The following is a 15,301-nucleotide window of genomic DNA, read 5'->3' as shown; positions in this document are numbered from 1 at the left end:
TAGTGCCATACAGCTCCCCACTGTAGATAGTGCCATACAGCCCCCCTATAGATAGTGCCATACAATCCCCTCTGTAGATACTGCTATACAGCCACTCCCTGTAGATAGCGCCATAAAACCTCCCACAGTAGATAGTGCCATACATCACCCCCTGTAGATAGCGCCATAAATCCCCCCAGTAGATAGTGCCATACAGCCGCCCCTGTAGATACTGCCATACAGCCCCCCTGTAGATACTGCCATACAGCCCCCCTGTAGATACTGCCATACAACTACCCTATAGATAGTGTCATACAAACCCCCTGTAGATACTGCCATACAGCCACCCTGTAGAAACTGCCATACAACCCCCCCCCCCACTATAGATAGTGCCATACAGTTCCCCGCTTGCAGATAGCGCCCCCCCCCCCCCAAACAAATAAAACATTATACTCACCTAGGTCCCATTCCCACGACGAACGGAGCTTCTATACTCTGACAGGATCCTTGCGTAGATTGGCGTGATCCAGTGAGTTCATCACGCTGACCTGCGCAGGGATCCCGTTCCTGCGCCTGATAGGCTGCAGGCCAAACAGCTTACAGCTAATGGCAAAGCAGGGAGATACCTCCCTGCTCTGTCATAGAGTTCAATAGTATCTGCGTCTTAAGGGCGCAGATACTATTGAATGTAGTGTCGCTAGCTGTACCAGCCATAGCGGCTGCTAGCGTCACCAACGGCATGGGAAGACCTCATGCCGCGGGCCCCTGTAGCGGCCGCTATGGCTTCTGCAGCGGTAGTTACTCCACTGGCCCCCACAATGATAAGCCATCCTGTACACTATGCTGTCCATCTGACCAATATGGCTAGCCCTCCAAACTAGAACCCACTAGTTTAACCGAGGTGCTGTAATTTTTTCCACTGGGATTGCGCACTAAGCAGTAATGCTGCTATGCACAAGCGAAGAGGCAAACATGACGGCAGCTTTACTAAACTCCAGACATTGGCCTCTGTTCTCAGTGGAAGCAGGAGCTCCGAGTGATGGAGATACACGCTGTATGATTACTGCAGCGTGCAACTCCCTCCAAGACAAATAAAAACATAACATAAAACATAAAAATGGCAAAATATTAATAAATAAGAAGTTGGAGCAAAAGCCAAAGTTTGGTAATTATGCCTAATTGAGGCCCCATTCACATTGCGTTTATGCTATCTGCAGGCGTATACGTTTTTTTAAAATAAAAACATGGAGCATTGAAAACGTATACAAACTTGTACCATTTTCTGTTTACGTCCGTGTTTTTTTTATTGCGTGTACGTTTAGCTTATACTCATACATCGGTATACGTTTGTCCATTTTTTACCTAAAAAAAGGTATACTTTTTTTTAAAAGTGAACACTGATAGAAAAAAAATTGATAGATTTACTGTATCTAAATGGATACAAACGTATAGCGTTATGTTTGCATACTTTGTCCATTGAGATCAATGCTAAAAAAAACATTACGTCACGTATATGCTTTTTTGAAGTACAGAATAGCGTAGCAGACTGTGCTTTTCAGTACTTTAAAAAAACAGTATCCCAACGTAAACCATGACAAACATAGATCAAACGGATGCGATTTTGGTCTACGTTTGACCCATTATAGTCTACTTATACACCCGGCGGATAGCACAAACGCAACATGAATGGGGCCCAAGTCACAAAGATATTGCCACATCTCTGTTGTTTTGTGGCAGCCATTTTTGAAAAAGTAAGAACAGGAAGGGCAGATATACTGTATTGGTGGTCCCCTTTATACTAGCTTCTCAGAAACTCGTGGTCAAACGGTCACTGTTCTATTAATAACAAAGTGACAATTTTAGAAGCAGACAACCACCAATATGGCTGAACTTCTTGTTGTCATTTTGAAAAAATGGCTGCTGCAACAAAACAGAGACATGACAATATATTTGTATAAGGAAATAAAATATAATCACCTATTTTTTACTACCGCTATAACTACTGATTATTAATACTAACCATAGTCGACTACGCTATATTCATCCTGTCAAAACGACGGGTCCAGTGCACAACCGAGACAAGCTGAAACCATTGGCACCGGATCCGTCACCATTGAAATCAATGGGGATAGAAACGGAAACCTTTGATTTCAGTTTGTGTCAGTCAGGGCTCCGTTCAGACGGAAAGCTCCGAAGGAACATTGGAACGGAGCCCCGGCGCAGATGTGAACGAGGCCTTAGTCTCTTAGCTCAGTGACAACTGTTAATGAAGACATGGCCTGCTCGAGCACAGGATCCACTAGTCAGCTAGAAATAAGATGTTAACTGTTTGGTGAACTCGTTTTGAAGGGAGATTAAAGAAACAATGAAGTAGAAAAAGCGCTTGTGTCCCCATAATGAATAGGTTGAATCTGGCCTTATAATTTAGCGGTCTGGGGGAAGCAGATCACATACTGAAGTTGTCTGTCATGGCTGCCTTAATTTGATAAAACTTGGGTATGGCCAACTTTTGTGTTATTTCACATTAACCGGAAAATAAGCAAAATACCATTCTGTGGGAAACAACCATGGACTCTTTAACTAATGCTGTTTACAAAACGCTCCGAGTTTACAGCTTCCCACATGCTAGGGAAACCGTTACATTACAACCAATGTCTGGAGGCTTCAGACAATATGGCAAGGAAGTTAATGCAATTGAACCAAGGAAACAGCTATGACTACACACTCTATAAAATAACCGTAATTCATCATTCAGAAAACAATGGAAAGAAAACGTTCCTGCTTTGCCAGTTATAACATTATCAATCAGCTTTCTCTGACAGGTTAATGCTGTTGTGAATATTAGGCTTGCAACATTAAAAGTAACCTTAGTCTCCCAACATGAGCATTTCTAGATGGGACACAACCATCACTCATGAAAGCGCTGCATGGGTGAGAAGATAAAGTGATATAAGCCGTCACTGCCAGACTGACCATCAACACACTGCAATGCGCAACCAATAAAAGATCCTCTGGCAGCGAAATGTTAAAGTGATATGGAGAAGCCCATTACACCAGCTCATCTTGTAGAAAATAATGTTCTTGTAGTCATAGTCCAATGCTCTTCAAATGAAAGGAAAGAATTCAAATGTTATCTCCAAATATCCCTGTCTGAAGCATAAATATGCTTGTTTTTTACTACTGTCAATTGCCAACAGGTGTAAATGGTCCTGGCACGGCATTGCCTAGCTATTTAGGATAAATGTATTATCTTAATGTAAATGTCTCCTGACATATGTAGCAAATAATGGGACTTGCCATAGGGGGAGCATATTGGATGATGAGAAAAACTTTGCGAATTAAATTGGAAAGAAGCCATGTAGAAAAAAAGCGGATGTGTTTTAGTGTAGAAAAGCCTCCACTAGTGCCAAAAAGACAGATATCTTAAATTACAAAAACTACACTACATTTAGTATGTGATGCAATAAACAATTTGCAGCCTATCTATGAGATCTACTGTTGGTGTAGGGGTACTTGTATTTCTCATAGGACTAGAAATGTTACACGGTCAATAACAAGTCATAAGCAATTTGACCAAAATAGTGTAAGATTACTACTGAAAATAGATTCTTCTGTTTTCAGGCCTCATTTGCGGCATATAAAATAAATGTATTCTCCACATCTAAGAAAGAGGTTGAAAAGCTCATTTGAAATTAAATGTATGATGATCCCCAACCCCTAGGGGCACAAAATGCGGTAGACTCAAAAGGTCACTCCAGTCAAAAACAAAAAATTCAGAAGCACGGAACTCTACAAGCCCCTAAAGATTCATTTACCTGAATGGTGCCTTTACAGAGACCCCACTACTGTCCCTTATCAGGCCGCATCTGAAGCCTGTGCTGCCATAACAATAGAGAAATGCTGTCCTGAACCACTTGGGAGTCAGTTTAGGAAATACACCCAAACAGAACAACATTATTTTACAATAATGACTACCATACTGCAGGATACTGATAAGACACCTGTTATGATAAGTCTTGCACAATGTTCACATGTATAGATCCCTTATTTTTCTGTCATTCAGGTGCAATGGCGCATTGTTTTTTAACTGTCAATTTAATTTTCCCAGCCTGGGAGGAGCTTAGTTGTGTACACCCGCCCCCTGATATATATGTAAGGAGAAGTAATTAACATGCAGCAGACTCAATTGTCATGGAGTCAGCACACACTTGGTGCCACAATGTAGAATATACTGTATGTAGTAACAGGAAGTACAAAGACTGTACAATCTAAAAGTAAGAAACAAATATAAACACCATGTGCTGACTGATTTTCTCATTTTTTAATGGAGTGTTCCTTTAAGAAGTTAATGTGATATTTTTTAATTGTCAGACCATATGACCTTCCAAAGACATCAATAGAAAAAAACAATTCAAACGTTGGGGTACCAGTAGTACATTTCTAGGAACATTGGCTACCTGGCTCCTGTGATTTCTCCAGCCCTGCCCAAGCCAAATATCATATATACCTATTAAAGGGTAGTACATACAATTCTTAACAAACAAGGTACCACCACACTATCTCCATGCTGCTGTTACTCAGCATAGAACAGAAAACCTGTGGTTATATGTCAATATACACAAAATCACATTTTTTTATCCAGCACTTTAGAAGAAGAATATGTGCACCATTACCCAGTACTGGAGCATGGATGTGAAGGTAATTTTTTTTTTCTTTTGCACTGTACTTAGATAGAGGGGAAACTGCAGGTCACATTATCTTTTTGTCTGGGTTTTTGGACTTCACTCCAATGTGTTGAACTAACAGATTCACTATAGAGGAATTACTATACCTATGTGGAGAGCACCAAAGGAACAGCGCCAGCCAAACCCAAGTCCCAAAAGTAAACCGTTAATAAGATAAATATCTTTTGTATACATATAAAATAATTGAGGGGACAAGCAAAAAGGGGGGCGGGACTTACAAGCCCTGAATGAACATGATGGTATCGGTGGGGATACACACTAAATGAATTATAAACCTAGAAACGGAGTCCGACGCACCAAGGTTATTGAAAAATAACAAGTTTTATTAGAACACATAACAAAACAAACATTTAAAAGTTAAAGATGATGGCCACAGTATGGAAAGGATGGCAGACCGTGATATATGCAATGTTATAGTTAAATGCATTAAATAACAAAGTGACAAGAGGAAAAAATGACAATTCCTAGTTCATGAATGATTAAATAAATGAGTAAGTAATGAGTAAATATATGTGAGTGTAGTCATAGTGCACAGAGTCCTGCATCCAGTATAGTGGGTAAAGACCACACCAAACGGTGCATGTGGTCACAGCCAGATGCAGGAGTTTAACCCCTTAACGCCGAAGGACGGATATATCCGTCCTCAGCAGCTGCTAGTTCGCGCAGGAGGACGGATATATCCGTCCTGTGATCGCGCGGGTACTGACAGTTTACCCACGCGATCAGCGGCAGGAGCACGGCTGTTATACACAGCCTGGCTCCTGCTGCAACTGCCGGAATCGAAGCACGCGCCGATTCCGGCAGTTTAACCCATTAAATGCCGCTGTCAACAGTGACAGCGGCATTTAATGTGTTTGACAGAGGGGGGAACTCCCTCTGTCTCCCGATCGGCGCCCCCGCAAACAAATCGCGGGTCGCCGTCGGGTTTCCATGACAGCCGGGGGTCTAACAAAGACCCCCAGGTCTGTCTTCAGCATCTGCCTGTTAGGCGATGCCAGAGGCATGACCTAACAGGTTGCCTGTCAGTTTTACACTGACAGGCAATAATGCTTTGGTATACGAAGTATACCAAAGCATTATATATGCGATCGGCATATCGCATAGTGAAGTCCCCTGGTGGGACTAAAAAAAAAAAAGTAAAACCGTTAAATAAAGTTTGTGAAAAAAAAAATAAAAAAAATTACAGTCAAAGTCAAATAAAACTACTTTTTTGCCCCAAAAAGTGGTTTTATTTAATAAAACGGTCAAAACAAATCACACATACACATATATGGTATCCCCGCGATCGTAACAACTTGACCAATAAAATGAACACATTAATTAAACCGCCGGATGAACGGCGTCCAAAGAAAACGCAAAAAACAACGGAAAAATTCTCTCTTTTCTCCCATTCCCCCCATAAAAAATAAAATAAAAGTTCATCTATAAGTCCTATGTACCCCAAAATAGTACTAATGAAAACTACACATTGACCCGCAAAAATCAATCCCACGTACGGCCACATCGACGGAAAAATAAAAAAATTACGCCTCTTGGAACGCGGCGATGCAAAAACAAGTAATTTTTTTTCTAAAAGGGTTTTTATTGTGCAAACGTAGAAAAAACATATAAAACCTTTACACATTTGGTATCCCTGTAATCGTGCCGACCCATAGAATAAAGTTAACATGTTATTTACGCTGCATAGTAAACGGCGTAAATTTATAACGTGAAAATTAATGCTGGAATAGCTGCTTATTTTCAATTCTCTCCTAAAATAAAGTTAATAAAAGTTAATCAATATGTTATAAGCATCTAAAAATGGTACAATTACAAAATACAACTCGTCCCGGAAAAAACAAGCCCTTATACGGCTATGTCGACGGAATAAAAAAAGAGTTACGACTCTTGGAATGCGACCGTGGAAAAACAAAAAATAATCCTTGGTCATTAACGTGCAAAATGGCCCGGTCATTAAGGGGTTAAGTACAGCACCAATCCACTCACACACATATAGACATCAATAGATATATGCATGAAAGTAACAGCAAAACAAATCAATTGAAAGCTCAAAGACGAAGTAGGACGTCTTACCCATGTCACAATCAGCACTGTCTGGCATCAACCCCGACGCGAGTTTCGGCCCTCGAGCCTTCGTCTGGGGGTGGTGTCAGAAAGTGAGGAGACATCTTTTAAACAGTAAGGGCAAACCAAAACAACAGGAGGGCAGCTGAAGCTGCTAAAAATCACTATCAATGGATGATGTGTTGTAACCCATCAGTCCGGTGTGTCAGCCGCCGGAACCGGAACAGAGGCGAGGGTCACGTGTCCCGCAGCCCAGTCCGGCCAGGGACACAGACAGACGAACAAAGGTTCCGGCGTATCAACATCCCAGGCACGAACTCAGACCCCGGGAGACGGGAGCCACGCCCCCAAGTTGCTCCGGCCGAGGCAGCAAAGACCCGGACCGACAGGCCGCGCATGCGCACTAAGCAGAAAATGGAACGACGTAAATCATGAAAGAAGAATCTATATATGCATTAAATTAAGTTGTGCTTGTGTGCAGATTGCACAAAAGTGAGAGCCAATGTTTACATGGGTTTAGTCAAGGTATGTATAGCACAAAGAAGAGGATTATTATTGTATATATAATAAATGTGAATAGATAAAAAAATAAAAAATAATAATAATAAATAAAATATATATATGCATACATGAAATAAGTAAAAAAAGAAGAAATGTATGAAATTTTTTTATATATAATATAATAAATATATATGTATATATAGGTGTAGCAAGAATATGTCATTTTATCATTTTATTAAAAAATAAATAAATAAAGATGATGATGAAATAAATATGCATATTAGATTGGTCACAATTAATTCTTTGTTTGACTGTCCCTACTTCTTTCCCTACAGCAATTTCATAGTATACATGAGATAAAATGAACTGTGTTACACGTATGCATATGTGTCCATATCAAAAGAGGTTTCCGTATATTTTCAAATCAAACATAGGCAAATGCAATCAGATAAATCCACATAATTGTAATACTACAGTTTGGTTTAGATAAAGATATGTTAGTGCAAATTATGATAAGGAGGCATATGAGCACATGACCAAATATATACATATACATAACAACACATATACATATATATATACACATACATGAACCAAAAAATATATATGTATAACAATGAGTATAAATATAAAGTAATAATTAGGGACCATGTAAAACTGTAACAAAATTTATGTATGTTAAAAGTACATATAATACAATATATACACACACATATGTCCCCACTCATGTATAAAAAGTACCAAGATTCATATATCGCATGTGCACTCAATATATACAAGCATTACAAACATATATAACTATATAACAATTTATATGCAAATTTCAATAAAAGGACATGCCCGTATTAAAAAGTTATAACAGTGATTAAAGTATAATAGTGACAGTAATATTGTGATGATAAGGAGCAGAGTATATACCGAGCTCCAATATTAAAAGATCAGCAAATGTATATTGTGTGCATGTATTAGTAAAATATACATTAATTTAAATCTGATGATCATACAGTCAAACACATAGGGAGGTGAAAAAAAGTGTATGATACATAATGATGATGGCACTTATTAGACGCACCAGTAAAAAATGTGATGTGAGAGTGCGTGTTGAAATAAATAAATGACAGTGACTAAAGAATAATAAGTAAGTACATAATTGAACTGAAAAATCAGGATATGTAGATGGGTGTGAAATATAACAGTGTACAATATGTGTGTGTGTGCATGTAAGGATGGAAGGATTAAGATGAGGTGAATGAAGAATGTGTGTGTGTGTGTGTGTGTGTGTGTGTGTGTGTGTGCAGGTGAGGTGAAAATAATGATAGAGTGGAAAGATTGATGAGAAAAAATTTTATGAGGAAAATTTTATTCTTGTTGTATAATATAATAAAATAGTGTGAAGAGCACACTTGAATAATCGCTGTAGATACGGGAAAATAATATTGATAACCAATTATGCAAAATTGCGCTACAAATACAACTCTAGATGTCTACATATATCAATGTTGTATTCCCATGGTTTTCTGCATATCCATTGTTATAAGATAGTTAAGTGAATCCCCTGGAATAAACTGTTTAAAGATCAAATGAAGACGTTTTTATGGTCTCAGAAGGTCATTAAATGTTAGATCACAGCAAGTTCATGAACGATCATATGTAACATTAAAAAATAAAAATTAGAGACATAAAAGTTTAGAAACGACAGTGATTTGATCATTGCTAAACAATTAAAACTGACACCATAAGAGATCCCGACACCTCTATAAAAATGCTGCAAATCCCAAATTTTCGTTCAAACCATTCGGTTGTACTGTCTTTAATTTCCAGATCCATCTGGATTCCAATTTTGACAGTTTTTTCATTACTGAACCACCTCTCAAGTCAGTCTTTACACAATCAATGCCCTTGACTTTGAGGGCTCTGGATTCACATCCATGGTATGTGAAGAAATGCCTCGGAAGAGTTTTTAACAACTCAATGTTTTCTGGAGCAGTGCCCCTCGCTGCCTCTATGCTGTTCACGTGTTCCCTTGTTCTAATTTTAAGCTCTCTACTAGTGAGACCAATATAAATCTTTGGGCATGGGCACCATGCGTAATAAATCACTCCTTTCGTACCACAGTTGATTGGCCAAGTGATTTTGTATGTCGTCTGGCCAGTCGAGTCTACAAATTCATCACTCCTAGCCACATTTGGGCAGGCTATACATCTACCGCAGGGGCGACAGCCCCATTTTGGTTTTGACGCTCCAAAGATTGGTTTTATACTTTGGGGTTGATGGTAGCTGTGGACAAGGGTATCACGAAGATTCCTTGCTCTTCTCGATGCTACTGCAGGTTTTGCAGGGAGAATTTTTGATAAGGTTATGTCGGTTTGTAATATGGACCAGTGTTTGGCCAAACATTTCCTCATCTGCCCCCATCTGTCATGGTAGGTAGTGACATACCTGATTGTCGAATACACATTTCTCTTGGTGGTGGGGTGAAGAAGTTGGGTCCGTGTAGAACGTCTTGCCCTCTCATATGCCCTGTTGATACATCTTCTGTTGTATCCCCTGTCGAGAAAACGTTGTTTTAGACTTTTTGCCTGGATCTCAAAGTCATCATTAGATGAGCATAGCCTTTTAATCCTCAAAAACTGACCGATGGGAATGGCACGGATCAGATGGCTCGGGTGTGAAGATGAGGCATGTAGATAAGAATTAACTGACGTATCCTTTCTATGTATATCTGTCCTGATATAACCGTCGGTATCTCGTCTAATAAGTACGTCCAAAAAATCAATCGCTACTTCACTGGTTTTCCAAGTTAGGTGAATATTAAGATCATTAATGTTGAGATTTGTCATGAAAATAGCAAATTCATCACTGGTGCCATGCCAGATAATGAAGATATCATCAATGAACCGGGTCCAAAGGACCACCTTGTCCATTGATGATATCCGGTCAGATAGAAACAGATCCCTCTCCCACAGCCCCAGGAACAAGTTGGCATATGAAGGTGCAGAAGAAATTGTTTATATCATGTTTGTGATGTTTGCTTAGAATGTACGCCTGAAATAAGGTCCCAGCGCACACACAAAGCGAACCCATAGGGTTAGATTTAGACCCATGGAGGCCAAAAAAATAGGAAAACCCATGCAAACTCCATGAGATGTTTTCCTAATCATATTCATAATCATATTCATTGTCTTATTGCTACAAGCCTACTTTACTAACCATCCCAACATTTTAAAAGTGTACAGGTATTTCTTAAAAATAAAGGCACATTTCAGTGAGTTTTTTTATGTGTTTTATATTATGTACCGTATTTTTTGGACTATAAGACGCAGTTCTTAGCAAGAATAAGTCTTGCTAAAAAGTCCCTGCGTTTTATAGTCGGCAGTCAAGGGACCCGGCAGCCCTCTTCCCCCTGACCGCTTCTTACTTGACCCATTCCTGACCCAGGATGTGCCGGCACATCATGGAGCGGGGGGGGTGTCTGGAGTGGAGCGGGCTCGCCCGCTGAGCCCGCACCATACACTGCAGGTGTCAGCTGTGTTTTACAGCTGACCCGCTGCTCTAAAGGCCAGGAACAGCGATGGCGCTGCTCCTGGCCGTTTAACTAGTTAAATTCCACGGTCAATAGTGACCCCAGCATTTAAAAGGATCTTCCCATGAAGGACATTTATGACACATCCACAAGATATGTCATAAATGTTAGATAGATTCGGGTCCCACCTCTGGTACCAGCACCTATCTCTAGAATGGGGCCCCCTAAACCTCGTTCTATCTTATTCGGCTCCGCTCTCTCTCGGCCACTTCCTGGTTTTCTTGGTTGGGAATTACGGAAACAGCCGAATGCTCGCTGTTTCCGTAACACCCCTAGAAGTGAATGGGAGTTACAGAAACAGCATAGCACCGCGTGCTACGCTGTTTCTGGAACTTGGTAGCTACAAAACATGGTCAAGTTACGGAAACACCGTAACTCTCTGAGGTACGCTGCTTCTGTAACTGCCATTCACTACTATGGGCGTTACGGAAACAGCGTAGCTCAGCGAGTTACGCTGTTTCCTTAACTCATCCCCTAGGGGGAACTAATAAAACGTATAAAAAAAAGTTAGATACATTTTCAGGAGTGTGAAAAAATATTAAAAGTACAAAAAAACACCTTTTTCCCATTTTTCCCCGAGCACAATGGAAAAAATTAAATAAAAAAAAATTGCTATTGCTACGTCCCTAAAAGTCCGAACTATTACAATATAGCATTATTTGACTTGCACAGTGAACGGCGTAAAAAAAAAAATTAATACCCCAGAATCGTTGTTTTTTGGTCACCGTAGCGCTAAAAAGAATGAAATAAAAAGTGATAAAAAAAATCGTATGTACCAAAAAATGGAGCTAATAAAATCTACAGCCAGTCCCGCAAAAAATAAGCCCTCACACCGCTCAAATGATGAAAAAATATAAACGTTATGGCTCTCCGAATGTGGTGAAAGCGAACAAATTTATTTTTTTAACCAATAGTTTTTTCTTTGTAAACGTAGTAAAATATGAATTTTTTTCCCATTTTCTGGTGTCTAAAACCTGGGTGTATCTTATAGTCAGGTGCCTCTTCTAGTCCGAAAAATACGGTAAATGCTCAATAGTTCTTTACATGACCCTGTAATTACTGGATCATTACCAATCTACAAATAAATATAAAAACCACGTATATAAAAAAAAAGAAATAAAACAAAATATTATTATACTTTCAGAAAATACAATACCTGTTATAAGGCATAAATGTGAATCATGACAACACACTTTCGCATATAAATTTAATTTGGGATATGGAAATGTATTTAGCTGTCATCTTAGCAAAAGTATAAATTATGCTGATTTTCATATTGAGATTTTAACTTGAAGAACACTATGGAAAAAGAAAATGTGAGAAAATCTGCAGGTCGTAATAAAAGACGTAAAGATGAACATTTTTATCCTTAAATGAACAACAAATACCAAAAATTTACTACACTTCCATTGTGATTACATTTGTAACATTGCATTCAGTTGCTTACATTGCTTACTGATACTTACATTTTGTTCTTTTCTTTTTTAATTATTATTATTATGCTTTATAAGGATCTATAACCGGGTTACAAGCCTTATTAGCACTGAAACCCTCTATCTCCAGAATGGAGAATCAATGGAGCGGATTTTACGGTTTCCATAACCCCCATAGGAACCAATGGAGAGAGCTGACTTTATCGCTATGCTGCAATTTTTTTTCTGACAGTTCCAATGCATACACAGTACATTGACGAAGCCGGGCATAGCACACCTCGCTACACTGCGCATGCCTAGGGAATACAAGGAGACAGCACATGCACAAGCTTTGGAGGAGGCTGGTGATGATGTACTGTAGAGCTGCCTGAGGATGTCAATCAAGCGAGGAGGGGTAGGGATGGAGCCCGGACTACGTTATTGTACCGGATATTGTGACTGCCCAGATAGCTCTTCAATGGTAATTTGCATACAGCGCGCAGTTTTTTAAAAAAAAGTGATTTTTGAGAATTTGGATACATTACATTTAGAACAGGTGCATGCTTGGAAACATTGTCAGTTCATGTAATAAGCCATGGTGACGGTTTAGTGTTAAAAAAAAAATACCCGGCAGTCACCCTTATCTAGTAAGCTACAATCATCTAAGTAGAATATTAAAACATATATATTTTAGGGAGGACTGTCCATACATATAAAATAGCCGTTGGCCTGTTAGCTCCAAACCCTGTTCCCATACATATGCAGTATGTCGAAGTGTGAATGCTATACTAATAGGGAAAGGGAAATAAGCAACTGATTACAATTCTTATTTTCATGCCATTCAAAGAATTGGACAGGAGAGATCTAACCATAACCGACTCTTATTTCCCCCAACAAGAGTCATCGGGGTACAGCTGGGCTGTCACCATACTTAGATTATAGGTGTTTCCCATCCAAATTAGCAGGTTCCATTGACAAATTTCGTAATTGGGCATATTTACTAACATTCATTTTTTATGCCGCATACAGGGTGTGTCATATTCATCAGCCATGTTGATGAATATGGCGCAGCTACGGAGCGAAGACAGATTTCCCTGTCCTACAACATGGTCTTAGCTGTCGTACCTCATCGCCACTTTTCTGGGGAATACGTTGCATTACATACAAATATAAAGTCACGCCGACTTTTTCGGATACTATATATGCGTTGGGAAAAAAGGTTTAAGGCTTAGTAAATGTGGCCCGAATGATATTCTTTTCAATGTAATTGTGCCCATTGCATTGATAAATTTACGCTAATGTGCATGACTGAATGATAGCTTTAAACTTCTACCTCTTTTAATGAAATGATTTTCTTTCTATTCACAGTTGAGAGGGTATTTCAATTACAATTAGTAAATAGTTTTAATAAGCAACATCAGACTTTTTCTCATTTCTGGCCACATATTCTTAGATCACGGGTCAATTATCTTTACTACACAGCAGGCAATTGTGTCCTATTGAATGTATTGCCTTTCTCTGTCCTAATGAGTTCGATATTATGGGGTTTCGTGGCTTGTACTTATGAGGTCACAGCTAGAAAGATTTATGTTTAGAATTACTCTTCACTTTGGCCTTGTTTCTTTATTGTTTTATAAACTTTTTAACAACTAAAGCGAACACTATTATGTATTCATATGTTCCCTATCATCATATCAAAGGTATCAACATTACTACTACAAACTAAAGGATGTTGGATTCTGGCATGATAATGAGATGTTACACAGTTACATAGGTTGAAAAAAAGACACAGGTCCATCAAGTTAAACCTTTATCAATCAATTACACGTCATTTATTCCTAGATGATTTATAACCCTCAATGCCATTCTTCAGTAAATACCGTATTATTCGGACTATAAGACGCAGTTTTTAGCAAGAATAAATGCTAAAAAGTCCCTGCGTCTTATAGTCGGCAGTCAAGGGACCTGGCAGCGCCGGGCCCCCTGAACGCTTCTTACTTAACCCCTTCCTGACCCATGATGTGCCGGCACATTATGGAGGGGATGATGTTTGGAGCGCGCTCACGCGCTGAGCCCGCTCCATACACTGCAGGTGTCAGCTGTGTTTTATAGCGGACACGCTGCTCTAACGGCCAGGAACAGCGATGGTGTTATTCCTGGCTGTTTAGTTAAATGCTTCGGTCAACAGCGACCGTGGCATTTATAGGTGTCTTCCCACGAAGGACATTTATGACCTATCCACAGGATAGGTCATAAATGTTAGATAGATTCGGGTCCCACATATTGGACCCGCACCTATCTCTAGAACGTGGCCCCCTAAACCTGTTCCAGCTTACTCGGCTCCGCTGTCTCCCGGCCACTTCCTGGTTAGATGGTGGGGAGTTATGGAAATAGAAAAGAATAGGAGTTACGGAAACAGCGTAGCACCGCGAGCTACGCTGTTTCCGGAACTTGGTAGCTATGAAAACAGCATACGTGGTTGAGTTATGGAAACAGCGTAACTCGCTGAGCTACGCGGTTTCTGTAACTCACATAGAACTGAATAGTAGTAACGGAAACCGCATAGCTTAACGAGTTACACAGTTTCCGTAACTCATCCATGTATTGCAGAGTATTGTACTAGTGATCTAATGATCGCTGGTTCAAGTCCCCTAGGGGAACTAATGAAACGTGTTAAAAAAAAAAAAAAGATACATTTTCAGGAGTGTAAAATAACTATTAAAAGTTTAAAAAAGAAAACCTTTTCCCACTTTTCCCCAAGCACAATGTAAAAAATAAAAAAAAACATTTAAAAAATTGGTATCGCTGCGTCCGTAAAAGTCTGAACTATTACAATATAACATTATTTAACTCAAACGGTGAACGGCGTAAAAAAAATTAATTGAAAGCCCCAGAATTGTTGTTTTTTGGTCACCATAGCACTAAAAAGAATGAAATAAAAAGTGATAAAAAATCATATGTACCAAAAAATTGTGCTAATAAGAACTAAAGCTCGTCCCGCAAAAAAATAAGCCCTC

The sequence above is a fragment of the Rhinoderma darwinii genome, chromosome 2 (assembly GCF_050947455.1).
Source record: "Rhinoderma darwinii isolate aRhiDar2 chromosome 2, aRhiDar2.hap1, whole genome shotgun sequence".
NCBI classification, from domain to species: Eukaryota; Metazoa; Chordata; class Amphibia; order Anura; family Rhinodermatidae; genus Rhinoderma; species Rhinoderma darwinii.
This window is presented reverse-complemented; position numbering follows the sequence as displayed.